This window comes from Mus caroli, chromosome 2 (genome assembly GCF_900094665.2).
Source record: "Mus caroli chromosome 2, CAROLI_EIJ_v1.1, whole genome shotgun sequence".
Taxonomy (NCBI): Eukaryota; Metazoa; Chordata; class Mammalia; order Rodentia; family Muridae; genus Mus; species Mus caroli.
Window position 1 is genome coordinate 131,217,858 of NC_034571.1, and position 15,271 is coordinate 131,233,128.

Sequence of the window (15,271 nt, forward strand, 5' to 3'; positions counted from 1 at the left end):
CCCACCCATTCCCATTCTTTTGGCCCTGGCATTCCCCTATATTGGGGCATATAAAGTTTGCAAGTCCAATGGGCCTCTCTTTCCATTGATGGTCGTAGTATTTAGCTCTACCATGAGAAAGATGTGGCATCCTGTTCACCAGAGCAAACTGAGAGAACAGGGAGAAACAGGCATAGGCTTTCCAGACAGCATCTCTGTCCTCTGTCCGTTGGCCAGCACCACCCACAGCAAAGGGGAAGGGATATTTACTATTTCTATGTTCCTGGAATCAGACCTTTATAATCCCAAAAAAACCAAGTTTACTCATTTTAGAAAAATTCTAGCTTCCAAGTTTTAATTTGCACCCCCTCATAATCTCCAGGTGTTCTGTGTCCACAAAGGAATAGATCAGAGAGCCAGTATTTCCTTTTCTTTGTGCAGAACAGAAGGGCACCGTGGCTGGTGTTCCCAGGTCATGATTTATTGGTTCCCCTGAACCACTGCAATGCTGTATTCTTCCAGGACACTCAGCAACACAGCAGGCCTTTTTAAGAATCCCAACTGGCTCCCAGGCTGAATACAAGAGGAGGAAAAAAGCATCAGTTGAAATGGAAATCTGCACATACCAAAAATAGACCTCTCATGAGGGTTGTCTTGAAAAAGAACTCAGGGCTAAGTAGTTCTGGGTGACATATGTTGAATCATTTAAATTTTGTTTCCCTCCACAGTTTAGCCAGGAAATAAATGAATTTAAAACAGTAAAAGAAAAAAGAAAAGAAAATATTTTAACTTTAAAAGCCATCTCAGGAATTTCTCCTGAATTAGGGTAACCAAACATTGGTCAGCCCAAGTTATTTTCCATTTCCCCTTCATAGTTCTGACACATAATTCCACGAAATCCTGTCAAATGACACTGCTATAATACTATTTTTGTCCCGACCTCTCCATGTCACCTGGTTCTCCTGTTTGGAAATGTGTATCTAACCTTCACTCTGCTCTGCTCTGCTCTTTCTATCACTAGGACATCCAGGTCCCCTTTCCAGGCTCTCAGCTTCCCAAGCCTTTCTCTGTACTTGCTTCAATGTATGCAGTTCACACTTTGTGAAACACTGCCCTTTTCTTTGGGATCTCCTCTAAGTGGAAGCAGTCTTAATCATACACGGGCAAGCTCAATAGATGTAAGTATGGTAGGCTGGCTTTTCAGAGAGGCCATTTGGTCCTTGACACAGCATTTTGCTTTTGGACTTTGGAGCAGAAACATGAAGCTATCATTTAGGTCCACTTTGTTGTTTGTCTGGATTAGCATGACTTTCTGACCTGTGAGGCTAATGTTCCTTGGCCTTCTCTGATGATGCCATTTCATCCATCTACTTAGAAATGGATACTAAGGCCGAGTCTCCTTGGATCACAAAGTTAAGCCACCTGGCGTGCTGCTTTGTTCCCAGGTTGAGCTGGGACCACAATACATTCCTATCTGAGAAATACTTGGAAAGTTCCTATGAGGATACCCATTCCTAATCCTTCTGCTGTCCTCCATATTTCCACACTTCTTTGCCATGTTGCTTTCCTCAATAGAGGGATATTGATCTTGATCCTGACCACTTATATTCTTAAGACAGGATTTGATTAGAGAGACATCATGTAACGAATGTGTAGCCATGTTCTGTAGCTGGCTTAACTAAAATTTAACTACAAATGCACCTTAAGAAGAACTTTCTTTTTGTGTTTTATATAGTTTCACAATGACAGAGATTGCATAGAGACTTAAATCTGACCATAAGCTATGCATCTTTCTTTGCCCACACATACCAGGAAATCCACTCAAAGTCAGCTAAAGGTGTCCTCATCCTTCTCCATTTTAGTAAAGTAAGGAAATACATGTTTCTATAGATCAAAATTTATTTTTAGAAGGAGGAGGCATTATCACAGTTAAAAAGTAGTACAAGAGGAGATAGACTTGTAAAAAAGTTATATGTGAACATCCTCAAAGACACATGGGGACTGAAGGGGTCTTTGCTGATCTTGAGGAACAAGCAACCACAACACCAGAACAAAGTTGTATCCATCCAAACATGATACTGAAAATGACCATACAACCCCCTGTAAGCTATTGGGTATACAGCTACCCTATGATATAATCATACAGCCCCCGCCCCTGCAGGCTATTGGGTTCATGGCTACCCTATAACATTGAGAGTCCCTCCACCTACAGATACTCTTCTGCTTTAATCCCAGAACTTGGGAAGCAGAGGCAGGCATATTTCTGAGTTCGAGGCCAGCCTGGTCTACAAAGTGAGTTCCAGGACATCCAGGGCTATACAGAGAAACCCTGTCTCGAAAAACAAAAAACAAAACAAAACAAAATTACAATAATGCTGTTCACCAGATGCCATGACTTCAACCTAGTCTAAAGATGAATAGCATAGTGTGGCAGGTAAGAGAATGTGCTCTGGGACCTAAAACTTGGGTTTTATGTTCAGCTCTGTCATTTTACTGACTTCAATATTTAAGCTCTCCAGGTCTCAGTTTCTTATGTGAATAGGATCAGTTGTAAATTATATTTCATAAAATCATTAGAGATTAAATATTTTAAGCCACACAGAATACTTAGGACACCATCAGGAATTAGTATGTTCTCAGCAGGCATTAGCTATTTTTATTATTATCATCATTATTTAATGAAAATTGAGGGCATGTAAGTCCACAGTACACTGCTGGGTCCCCTGTGGAGAATTTTGATGAATATAAGATTTGGTTGCTATCCCAAAGGAATATATAACATAATAATGTGTTAATTCTGTGTCTTAAATTTTTGTTGAGTTCATTTACTCATTCAAATAGTCAAAGACATTAATAATTATTTTCAACAGACAAACTAATTGATATGAGAGCAAAACAGATATTAGAAATGGGAACTGTGAACTCAAAAAATAATGAATTGCTAGTCTATAGAAATTTCTAAGTATAAGGAAATTTCATCTGAATAGAAGAAGATACATAGTATTTCGTTTTGAGACAGAGTCTTCATAAGCCTTTGCTTGGCCTTGAATTTAATGGTCAGCAGTCCAGTCTTAAGTTCCTTAACCTCCCAGCTGACGAGACTACAAGCATGAATAACCATCCCTAGCTAAGATACATTTACTTCTTTTCCAATTTGAACCCCTCTGTTTACTTTTCTTGCCTAAAACTTTTGATCAGCAATTTCAGTATTGTGTTGAACAGACGTGACCAGAGTAGACATTTTTCCTTCTTGTTGAAATGATTTCAGGTTTCACATATTACATTTATTATGTGAAAATGCTTTCATACTGTTCCTACTGTGTTGAACATTTTCATCATGAAATAGTGATGAATTTTGTCAAAAATAATTTTTACTCATTGAAAATATTAGACTGAACTATTAACATTTTAGCTAATTTTTGTATGGTAAAATACTCTTGTGTAACTTGGACATGGTGTGTTCAATTTAAGTGTGTTGTTGGGTTTGTTGCTATCTTTGATGACTTTTGTCATTAGAAATTGGGTCTATTAGTTTTCTTTAGTTGAGTCTTTTTTTTGGCTTTTATGTAAGGTTAATTCTGGCTTTATAAAGTAAAGTGGAAAGTATTATTGCCTAGTCATTTTTAAAAAATAGCTTAAGAAGAATTGACACTAATTATTCTTTAAATACTTGCTGAAGTAAAGGTTATATCTAATCCTGGGTTTTTCCTTGTAGTAAATATTTTTTATACCGAAACATACAGGGAAGCTGCTAATGAATTGAGTAACAAACATTAATATATTTATTCCATTATTCATTTATTGTTTGACAATCATATTTCAGTATATATGCAAAAATACAGACATATAAATACATTTATTTTTGTAAATTACTAAAATGTAGGTCACATATGTAATTACTATGATTAACATTTATTTGTAGAGTCTAAGGATGGATGTATTTCCTAGGCATAAAGATTCTATTTTATGTAATTTTAGTCAATCATGATTTGTATACAGTTTAGAGGACTATCTAATCTAAAATTATATATTTAATTTAATTACCCATCTCTTCTTTTAATCTGAGACTTCTTTTAATCTGAGACTTTTTACTCAGCCTTTTAGTCATACTATTGCATTTTTAGATAATCAGCCTGGTTTTACCATAGGAAAATTTGAGGCCATTTTCATGATTATATCAAAGTTACACGGTCTTACACATAGTAGTACATGCAATGCCCTTGTTACAGTCATAAGCATAGAACGTACATTTTCCCTCATCAGTGCTGACAGTTTTGTTCACCTAGTAAATGTAGTATATACTTATTCCTCATCGAAGGGTGATCCAGTTATTCAATTTATCCATATAGAGCTAGAAAAATACTTCTGGAATGAATACAAAAGTGTGTCAAAGATGCATGGTCATGCAACATTTTTTATCATTAAAATTTGTCAATCTAGAATGTCTCGTATATGAGCAGGTGTTTTCTATAGTGGTTTAAAAGTAATGATATCTCAATAGCAATCAGTATTCTGTTTAGGAAAAGGCCCGCCTTAACTCTTGTATTTTAACTGATTGTTCTAGCTATTTCTAGTTCTAACTCAGGGATTACCAGGATTAAATAACTTGTTGCTTAAATGGCATTATAGTTGATCAGCAACAATTTATGAAAACTGGTGTCCATGTCCCTGTGCCAGTATAACATTCTGGGTATCTTCAACTATCCTCAATATTATAGTTTTAGATCAGTCACCCTAGGTAGATTATTTTCTGCAGCTTTATGAAAAAATTCTTATGTGTTTATGGAGTGATCATCTTTAGAACTCTTCCCTTCATCAATCCTTTTTTATAAGTAGATATGTAAGTAATCTGGACTTTGTAGAAATTTGCTTATTAGTTACATATGTCTTATCTTAGAATTCTCCTCTGCAGAAATGGTGTTGGTAGATGTCTTAAATTTCTATTGTTGTGAAAAGAAGAGACACCATGACCACAGGAACTCTTATACAGGAAAAAAAATGGGGCTTGCGTATAGGTCCAGAAGCTTAGTCCATTATCATTATGAAGGGAAGCATGACTGCACACAGGCAGACATGGTGCTGGAAAAGTATCATAGATGTCTGCATCTGGTTTGGCAGGCAGCAGGAAGAGAGAGTAAAATGGGATCTGACTTGAACTTCTGAAACATCATGGCCCATACCAGTGATTCACTGCCTCCAATAAATCCACACCTACTTCAACAAGTTCACACTTCCAATAATGCCACTCCATGTGAATCTATGTGGGCCATTTTCAACACGGTGGACTTTAGGGTAAAATCCTGACCATAGTCATAGTATCTATGTGGCTCATTATCACAGTGGACTTTACAGTCAAATCCTGACCATAATCATACTATGTGTTCCCTAAGTTTAGGGCTCAAGTGTTTTCTAACTTTTAACATTAGTTGATGCATATGCTCAACATCTTACCATAAACAAAGACTATGTTTTACAATTCATATTCTGACCAAGATTCTTTGTGGTGAGGAGCAAAACTAGGGTAAGAAATGAAAGACAGCCATAGAACTTATATATTCCTAGCAAACTTCCTGACTGTTCCATAGTCTTGGTCCAAGATGTTCCTATTAGAGATGTGAGTTAGACATGTTCTTTTCTAGATTATTCCCAGGAGATAAAGAAAGAGAAATTTTCAAAAATGATAAATCACTAAAACATTTCCTTTTTTAAACAGTCAAAGGTAATGTTATTTTAACAAACAAACTTATATGTTGCAGGCACTGTTGATGTCTTGTCTATATCTTTAGTAGCAAGCAGCACACCCCAAAACAGTGCTAGGGGTGTCTGCATCCTCTAGAGAGTTTCCCTTAGACAGTGGGAACATTTATTCCCTAGAGGCAAGGATCATCTTGGCTCAAAGGAAACCTGAATCAAGAGCCAAAAAATATTTTAAATTGGGCACTTACCTCAAATTAAACCCTAAAGATCTTGCTCAGCAAATCTTGGCAGTAGGGTGGGGTGGGAAGGGTGGAGATGGAGGATGGGAACCTGAGGCCTTACTTCCGTGTGCAGGAACTCAAGGTCTTGCTTAGCTGGTTCCCTGCACCTATCTGTTTGTTTTCTCCATTGAGAATTCTCCTTATTGTCATCTAAATAAACCATGAGTTGTGGGTGGCTCACACACTTTGTGTGTCATGTTCATTTAGAAACTCACAATACCCCAGGTTTGCTGATTGGAAATCTGAAAACCAAGTTTATTATCTTTGACACCTGCTTCAAACAGAATGACAACCTATCTCTGAAAATACAATTACTTTTTCAGCAGCCTTCATAGCTCCAATCAAGGGTAGGTACCATGACCTTTTCTTTGCTTTCTCTTCTCCATTCATCACCATAGACAGCATGTCGGCCCTCTTTGACTCAGGTAGGATTTCTCTATCATTTCTCTGTTTCTAGCAGTTACTTTCTGTTAGTTACTAGTGGTTGTCCATGCCGAGGAAATATGCTGATAATGTATTGTCTATTTCCACAACTCTTGCTTTTGAACTTGCTTTCTGTACATTTGGGTTCTGTCTCTCTGAGCATCTCTGCATCTGGGAATCTATAAAAATTCAGACCAAGTGTTGTACAAAGTCAAAGATTCCATAAACTAAAATCACCTTTTTCTTCCTGTTCCCTGGAGTATTCATTTTTTCTTTATAATTTTTATGTGCTGTTTGCCATTGTATTGCCAGGGAATGCATCTAACTCGGATACTGTAGCATCAGGTGCTCTAATGTGGGGGCTGTATTTTATTACCGTTTTCTCATCCCTTCATCTTGTGCACTTCTGAAATGTGATGGTCAACCTACAGCTTGCACAGGCTGGCAGCAGTCACAAAACCTATCTGCCAAAACTAATTTCTGTCTGAGAACACAGCACACTACCCTGTGTTAGCATACCACACTTTAGTTCTTAACTTCATCTTTGTGCCTTACCGTTGTTTTTAATGTCCCTTCCTTTTGTAGTTTAGTCACCATTATCACTTGTGTGCTTAGATTTTGTGTTTGTTTCTAGTTTGGCTTGGACTCAACTCTATTTGATTTTCCCTGAAGTCTGAATGAGCGCTGCTTTCTTAAAGCACATTCCTATGGCAGATTTTACAAATATGTGTGCTCTGTAGCCCCTGGGAATACTCAACCCAGTTTCCTTTCAACAACTATTCAGTATAATTTCATTTCAAGAATCCTTTAAGAAAAGCAGAGAAGTGAGGACTTATCTAGTATTAACTCTCCTTTGAGGAGAAGTCAATAAGCTTTGGGCCATCTCCTGAGTCTCTATGGTAAGCTTCCTGTTAGAATAAACACACACACACACACACACACACACTGGGGACAGGGAAAGGGAACATAACAGACATGGATGGCAGGTATAGATCAGAATGATCATTATATTTACCATTAATCTTTCTATTATAAGCTATAAAGGGAGATGTCTATCCTACTAAAAGTTGGATCTATTAGATAGTGGAAAATATTCAATTTAGCAGGTGTGAATAAAAGAGAGAATGTATTCTATATCACATTTGAAAATTCCACATTAATCCCCCAAACAGCCCTGAGTTTTACCAATACCTTCTCTCACTTTCCTTTCCTTCCTTTTCCCCATTTGATATTACCATTCCAGTTCTCAATCCATTTATCCATAACTATCTATTATATTTTTCCTTCCTAGTGTGACCTATCCCTTACCTTCTGTGAATATTAACTGTTAATGAATAAGTCTTTGATAAGCAGGCTAAAATCCATAGAGCCAGCATTTTGATTTAGCTCCAGAGTTATTCAAGAGAAGTTTCCAATATTTTATACTATAAAGATTTCTGTAATATATTATGTACAATGCCATAGCTTTTAGACACATAGGCTACTGAGTACTTCCTACTGCACTGAAAAACTTTTACTTTAATTTTAGTTTAATTTAGTTATAGTTGTTGGATTCTTATAGAATTGGATAGTACAGATTTAGAGAGTAACAGAAACGAGGGAGCAAATATTCAGGGAGCAAAATGAGTGTCACAATAGGCTAATATAGAGAAGTCACCACTGTTTTGTGAGTGTGTTCATTTTTTATTTTCTGGAACACCTCATCAGGGATGATTGTGTCCATCCCATTTTATAGACTCTTGAATGTTGAGAAATATCACTAATAAATAACTTAGTATGATTCTAATCTTTAATCTAATGATGTCTGATTCTTGAATCTGCTATCTTTGGGTTTAGACTGTCTGTTAATTCATAAACAGGTGACCCTCTTACATCTCTCACTTTTTAAACAGAAGAATTTTAGTTGTGAGGCACTGTGACAGTGTTAGCTATAGATGATTTAACAACTGATATTTCTGGCAAGAAAAACACATTCATTTTGGATGGACCTCTCTTAAATTTGAGAGTCTCTGCACTCTGACATCCCATTATTATCACAATTACAGCAGAAAAAGGAGAATTAAAACCAAGCTGCAGCAATTACACATATAAGGCTAAAAGTGCCTATTTGTTAAAATGCATAATCCATTTTAATTTTACTTAAGATAGTAGTTAAGAAGAGGAGCCTGGATGCAGAAAGTAAGGACAGGCCCATATGTCCAAATCTGAACATCAAAGCCCAGTAAATATTATTTTAGTTCTTTCAGACTGACACAGATATCTTCAGAAAATTACTATGTGTGAGACATTGTGTATTTCTGTGGTCTTAACAAAATGCAAATAAGATTTATGATGTATTGACTTATTATATAACCACAGGGTGAGTGCATTTATTAGAAGCTTAAAAATGCCACTCCCAAACTAGCAAGGGCAGAACTTCCAGTTAGAACAAGCCAAAACAGAAGCCAGAACTGTCAGTTGTGGACTTTTAGCCCTGTTTGGTAGTAAAACTCAAGGAAAACACAAAGGAAAGACTTTCCACTCCTGCTTTGGATGATGTTCTGTTTGTTGGTTTACGATTTTTCTCATCTATTCTTGTAAATTTTAGGGTTTTAACATTTATATTTTAAAATAATTATAGAGTAACAAGAACTGTCATAAGACCAAATACAGGATAATCCCAGGAGACCCTCACTCAGCTTCCTGCAATATGAACAATATGAATGTATCTGGCACAATATTCAAATCAGGAAGTCAACATTAGTAAAATATATAAAACATGTTCATACTGACATGCATACATGTGTATGAGTTTATTGCAATGGAACTCTTTTTAATCAACAGAATAACCAAAATACAGAAATGTTCCTTTATCATGGCTTCACCATGCTGACACCTTTATGTCTATGGCCTCTTTGCTACATGATTTCTGTAAACCACAATGTTCTTTATCATTCCAAATTTCTTTGAGTAATACTACATAATCAGATTGTGCACATTTTATAGTGTTTGTTTTGGCTTAACAGACACTTATCCAATTTTATATAGATATATATTAATGGTGTTACTTTTTTCTTGCTGAGTAGAGTTTTAAAATTTGGATGAATCAGTTCCTTTAAACATTCATCCATTTTATATTCCTTAAAAATAAATGTATATTCAAGAATTTCTGAGGATACATATTTTTGTAGAGTGTCTCAACAAGTTTAAATGTGAATAACTTATGCTTGAGCATTGTTGATCACACCCCAGTATATGATCTCCAATCGTTCTCTTTTAAATAATTAAAAAAATGAATCTGCATAAAGTGGCCATTTGGAGTCTGAGAAAGTAGCCATCATGGGGCCTCTGAATGCTTGCCGATATTTCTAGGGAGAGAGATCAAGAGTAGGTTTCAAATCAGAGTTACTGAATTTAAATAATTTATTCTTAATTTATAGATTGGCAGAACATTAGCACTATATTTTTCCTACGTTGATGTGCACAGATCTTGTGATGTTAACTTCACAAAGCTTTTGAAAATTAAGGAGCTCTAGAGATGGAAGGAAGATATGGGTTTTATAAAGTGGAAAGAGGAAACTAGGGCACTTAACTGGGGGGTGGAAGGGAGGGCAATACACAGGGAATTGGAGGGGAAACATTTAAAAATGTTTGGCAAACCCATACAGAGGCCTATGATTTAATAAGCTCATTTAAAAATTTACAGAATTATATAAGTAGAGATAAATTGCACACACACACACACACACACACACACACACATACATCATGCCCATGTGATAGGATATATCTCTAAGTGTATGTAGTACCCATAGACTATCTAACAAAGGTTCCATTGCTAGTCAAGGAATAACTCTCTTTCCATTGTTGGTAATGAGGTGGGGGGCAAGAAACTTCTAAAACAACATAAATTATTCTCATTTCTGTTGGCTGTTGTCAGAACATGAAGATAAGATCCTATTACTGAAGATACTACAGATTTTTCCCACAGGGTTTTCTTGACTCTAGCTGCATATGTATCAAAAGATTGCCTAGTCGGCCATCACTGGAAAGAGAGGCCCATTGGACTTGCAAACTTTATATGCCCCAGTACAGGGGAACTCCAGGGCCAAAAAGTGGGAATGGGTGGGTAGGGGAGTTGGGGGGAGGGTATGGGGGACTTTTTGGATAGCATTGGAAATGTAATTGAGGAAAATACGTAATAAAAAATATTTAAAAAAAAAAAGAAGTCTAGTTGGTATTACTTGGAAGTTTCTCCCCTGAGGGTTGGCTCTCATAATGTTGGAAACGTGCTATGCAAGCTGCCAAGAGATGGGAGTGATAAACAGCTCTAACCAGATGTAAAGCCTCAGAACTACAACAGCTGGACCAGCAAGGTATCTCATGAGTATGTGACTGGAGCGACACCCTACTCAGTTGGAGGGAATCATGCCTAGCACTGTAAACCTAACCAAGATCATGTAGCTGGAGGGGCCATAGGTCTTAGAGAAGAACTGATTACTACTGTGCCTAAAACTATATAGTTTTCACTGGTCTTCTAAATGCTTAACTTTATACCTGCAGATAAGTGTAGCTCTCACCCCTCATCAAGGCTGCTTCATTTTTCAGCCAACTGATGCTGTTATAGAGATTCACAATTAGTTAAAATACAGTGAATAAGTTACCATATTTGCCTGGCCTGGAACCATGACACAACCCCTACACTTAAGGCTCAGGTAATGTTGCCAAAAATAGGGCAAAAGGAGTATGATACCCCAAGGACAGGGAAGGATGTTGCATTATAGTGTATTTGGGTGAGACAGGCAAGTTTCTCCCATGAACTTTCATCAATATGGTTGCTTGCTTAAAGAGCTAAAAAGACCAGTCTAGTCTCATGTCTGAAGCATGTCTCATGCAAGAAGAAAAATTTTATAATCTGTCATATCTACCTGAACAGCATCTTCAATCAATGGCTATTTAGCAAGGGAGAACAAGTTTTGTTCAGTGAGATACCTCAAGTTAGACGAGCCCATGTCTGAAAAAACATAAACAAAACATAACAAAACATAACAAAACAAAACAAAAGTCAATAAATGACTGCTAATGGTATTCTGCTATAATCATAGGTTAGTGACTCACCCAGTCATCATCAGAGAGACTTTCCCCAGCTGCTGATAGAAGAAAGGTGCAGAGACCACCACCAATATTAAGTGGGGCTTTCCAGAAACCCTGAACAAGAGGGGAGAATGGATTGTAGATGGGGTCTAGAGCCTCAGGAACACATGGCCCTCTATATCAACTCAGCAGGACTCATAGGATCTCAGAGACTGAAGCAGCACTGATGGAGCCTGTATGGGTATGTGCTAGGTCTTCTGCATACATCCTGTGGTTCTTTTGCTGGGGGTTTTGTTGGGCTCCTAACAATGGGGATGGAGATGTCTCTGACTCTTTGGCTTGCTACTACTCCTACTGGGTTGCCTCCTCCAGCTTTGAGATGGAGGTTTATGCATAGTATCTTATTTGTATCTTGCTAGGCTGTGTTTCATTGATATCACTTGGAAGCCTGTTTTTGTTTGTTTGTTTGTTTACTGAAGGGAAAGAGAGGAGTAGTGGATCTACAGAGATGGGCGGTGAGTGGGACAAGGACGGAGAGAAGGCTATTGTCAGGATGTATTGTATGAGAGAAGAATAAAGCAAAAGAAAAAAAAGGAAGAAAAAGACATGAGATGTTCATTCTACATGGTCAGCCTTAAACACATGCAAATAAGTAAACAACACTGCACCATGTTCCCGCATAATATAATATACGTAGCTTCCTTTAGTCAGACTTAAAAGCTGAGGAATCAAAGTGCTGGTGACAAACATTTAACTGTTAGGAATGAAGAGTCTATACTTAGGACACTAAGAACACTGAGAAGCCAGAGTGGCAACCTGTCCAATGTCACTGCCTCCTAGGATTACCTGACTTGGCTAAGTGGAAAGCCTGTCACATCTCCCAAACTAGAGCAGCAGCTCCCTAGTAAAGCCATAGAGAAAAGCATGTTGCGTTTAGAGGTAGGGCATGGAAAAGCTTTTTGGCATCACTTCTTTTTTGTTGTTGTTGTTTTTTGTGTTTTGTTTTGTTTTGTTTTGTTTTGTTTTGTTTTGTTTTGTTTTGGTTTGGTTTGGTTTGGTTTGGTTTGGTTTGGTTTGGTTTGGTTTGGTTTGTTTTGGTTTGTTTTGGTTTGGCTTGGTTTGGTTTGGTTTTTCGAGACAGGGTTTCTCTGTATAGCCCTAGCTATCCTGGAACTCACTTTGTAGACCAGGCTGGCCTCGAACTCAGAAATTTGTCTCTGACTCGAACTCAGAAATTTGTCTCTGACTCCCAAGTGCTGGAATTAAAGGCATGCACCACCACCTCCCAGCTTGGCATCCATTCTTTAAAAACCCTAAGTCTTCTCTGGGTAGCTGAGAGTCTACTAAAGGGGACCTATGGGGCACTGAGCGGATGGTGCCAGCACCCCTCATACCAATGTTGACAAAGGAAGAACTTTTTAAAATTTTGTCTTCATGCTGGGAGTATGGTGTATAGAGTCTTAATCATTTTACTAGATTTCCTAATTATTCCCACTGGGGTGGAAATGAATTCATCATGAGAATTCTTGTGAGGATCATCACTGGCTGTCAGTTTTAGGCTGTTTTGTGAGGTGGTGCCGCGGGCAGTGTTGCGGTAAGGTAAGCACATGGTCCATTGGATATATCAGGGTTAGAGAGAAGAGCAGACAGACAAGTGGATCTATCAAAGAGTTGGAGGGTCCTAAAAGCTTTCAAATCAGTTGTGCTATTGTTGAGCAAGACCACCGAGAGACAGCGCACAAAGGAAGACATGGCTGTGTTCCAAAAGCTCCAAATGGACACAGAGATGTTAATTCACACATTTTGTTACATGTCTTAGAATATTGGTCATCTTTGACCCTCATCTCAAAAAACAAGACCATTTAGCAAGGTAACAACAATTTTAGAGATACAAGACATACAAGGGCTTTATACCTCCATCCTTAGTTTGATCTTTGTTTAGTTGAACCTTAAAATGTCAGGAGTCGAGGGTGTGAAGACCTTGAGTTACTCAGCATCCTGCATTCAAGATAGCAAGGCTTGCCTTCTGGTGGATGGGGAGGAATCCCAAGAGAATGTGTTGCAGAGGGTAATGCATGTTTCATATAGTGTCCTCTGTTGAAGGGTCTTATCCAACAGTGTTTACTGCTTCCAGGAAGATCAGAATCTATGCTGGCAGGTTTGCTTGCTCAGAATCCAAGCAGGAGACCCTGCCATAGTTGCCTGCATCTGGAGACTTCACCTCTAGTTTTGCCAGTTTTTCCTTCCAGCATCTGCTGCTGAGCAGGGTGATTGTACCAGTGCATAGAAACCCCTCAAAATAATCCCAGCTTTTTAAAGACTCCCAGAAGTTGAACTCCCTGCTGCTTTGAGTTACTGTGACAAACTGTTAGAGCTTGCCCTGGTTCTGAGGTGAGCATTCCCAAATATCACCTATGGGCTTTTGGCTTCAGATAGTAACGTGACCCCTATCTGATTATCACTATTAGGAGTGATAGCCAGCCAGCCAGATAGGAGCCAGCCAGCCACAAATATTCCCTGGGTGGATAATTAAAGAAAACCAGTCCCCAAGTGAATGCTATCTTTTTCGTTAACCTTTCCACTACTTTAATCTCATCAGTGAAGATTCTCAGATCAGACAAAGGGGGCAGGAAGTGGTTTGATCCCTTTTTGAAGAAGAAATAAAAAAGGAAAAAGGTCGAACAATTTCCCTAGTGTCACCAAGCAGGTCCTTCACTGAACTGGAATGAACATGTACAAGAATGAAATTGTCAAACTTGCTAAATCTTTCAACTATTTATATAAAATCCCCAGTCTCTTCAGGACAAATTTACATTTTAGAAACTTAGCCACCTTACATTTTCAGGTATAGTACTTGTATCCCAAGACCTTGAGAGGGACTTGAAGATTATAAAATTCTAACGAGAATGAAAAATTAGAAATCCTGCTTCCAGGTGAACTTGCAAGTCATTGGCAGCACATGATGGGAGATTGATGTGCCACATGTGGTAATACAAATTTTACACACACACACACACATACACGCACATGCACACACAGACAGACTGACAGACACACAGTAGCAAAAATTGTTTTCATAATTTAATGGTTTTATGTTAATTTGATTCAATTAACTGAATTTACCAAGAGTTGAGCAATGAGGCATTCAAAGCTTAAATATAAAGGTTTAGGGGAAAGAAAGTCACCCAAGCCCTGGCCACACTGACCTGGCATAGTCAGAAGAAAGACTCTCAAGCACTGGCCACTGGTACCACTACAATGGAGGGATGTGTAGTGGAGAGATAGAAAGATGGAGGGCATGGTGGAGCGACAGAAGTGAAAGTGAAGTCAACTGGTTCATACATTGTAGAGAGAAGTGGAACTGGAGACCTGAAGAACAGATAGATATGTGGAGGCCATGGTAAGGTCCTGTCCCAGGCTTCCAGCAAGGACCATGGCTGGGTCCATTGTCCTGCTGAAGCTGGGGTCTGAATCAATGTCTGTGGCCTAAGTTTCCACCAAAGACCAAATGGATATCTGTGGTCTGGGCTGCTAATGGAGACCATGTGGATATCTGATAGCTGGACTGCCCTAGGGTTGGGGGCTTCTGATCTGAGTAGCCTGAAGCCATGGGGACATCTGGGCCCATGCTACTTCCTTGGGGGCCATGGTAGCTGGGGTCTGGATTGATGTCCCAGGTCTCTGTTACCACCAGAGGCCATATAGATGTCCCTGGTCCCAGCTGCAACCTGAGGCCTTGTTAATTTCCAATTAGCCTCCAAACGATGACACCATTGCATACACTAGCAAGCATTTGCTGAAGGGACCCTGATATAGCT

At 38.4% G+C, this 15,271-nt stretch overlaps 1 long non-coding RNA gene across 3 annotated transcripts in view; it reads left to right on the forward strand.

Moving 5' to 3' along the window:
- LOC115030388 overlaps positions 1 to 15,271 on the forward strand; it is a 45,945-nt gene that overhangs the window by 27,649 nt on the left and 3,025 nt on the right. The window contains exon 4 of one of the 3 annotated variants that reach the window (XR_003835984.1): positions 11,465 to 11,694. The exons of the other annotated variants lie outside the window; for them this stretch is intronic. This is a non-coding gene — a long non-coding RNA (uncharacterized LOC115030388). The remainder of the gene's footprint in view (positions 1 to 11,464; positions 11,695 to 15,271) is intronic. 3 annotated transcript variants of the gene reach the window in all.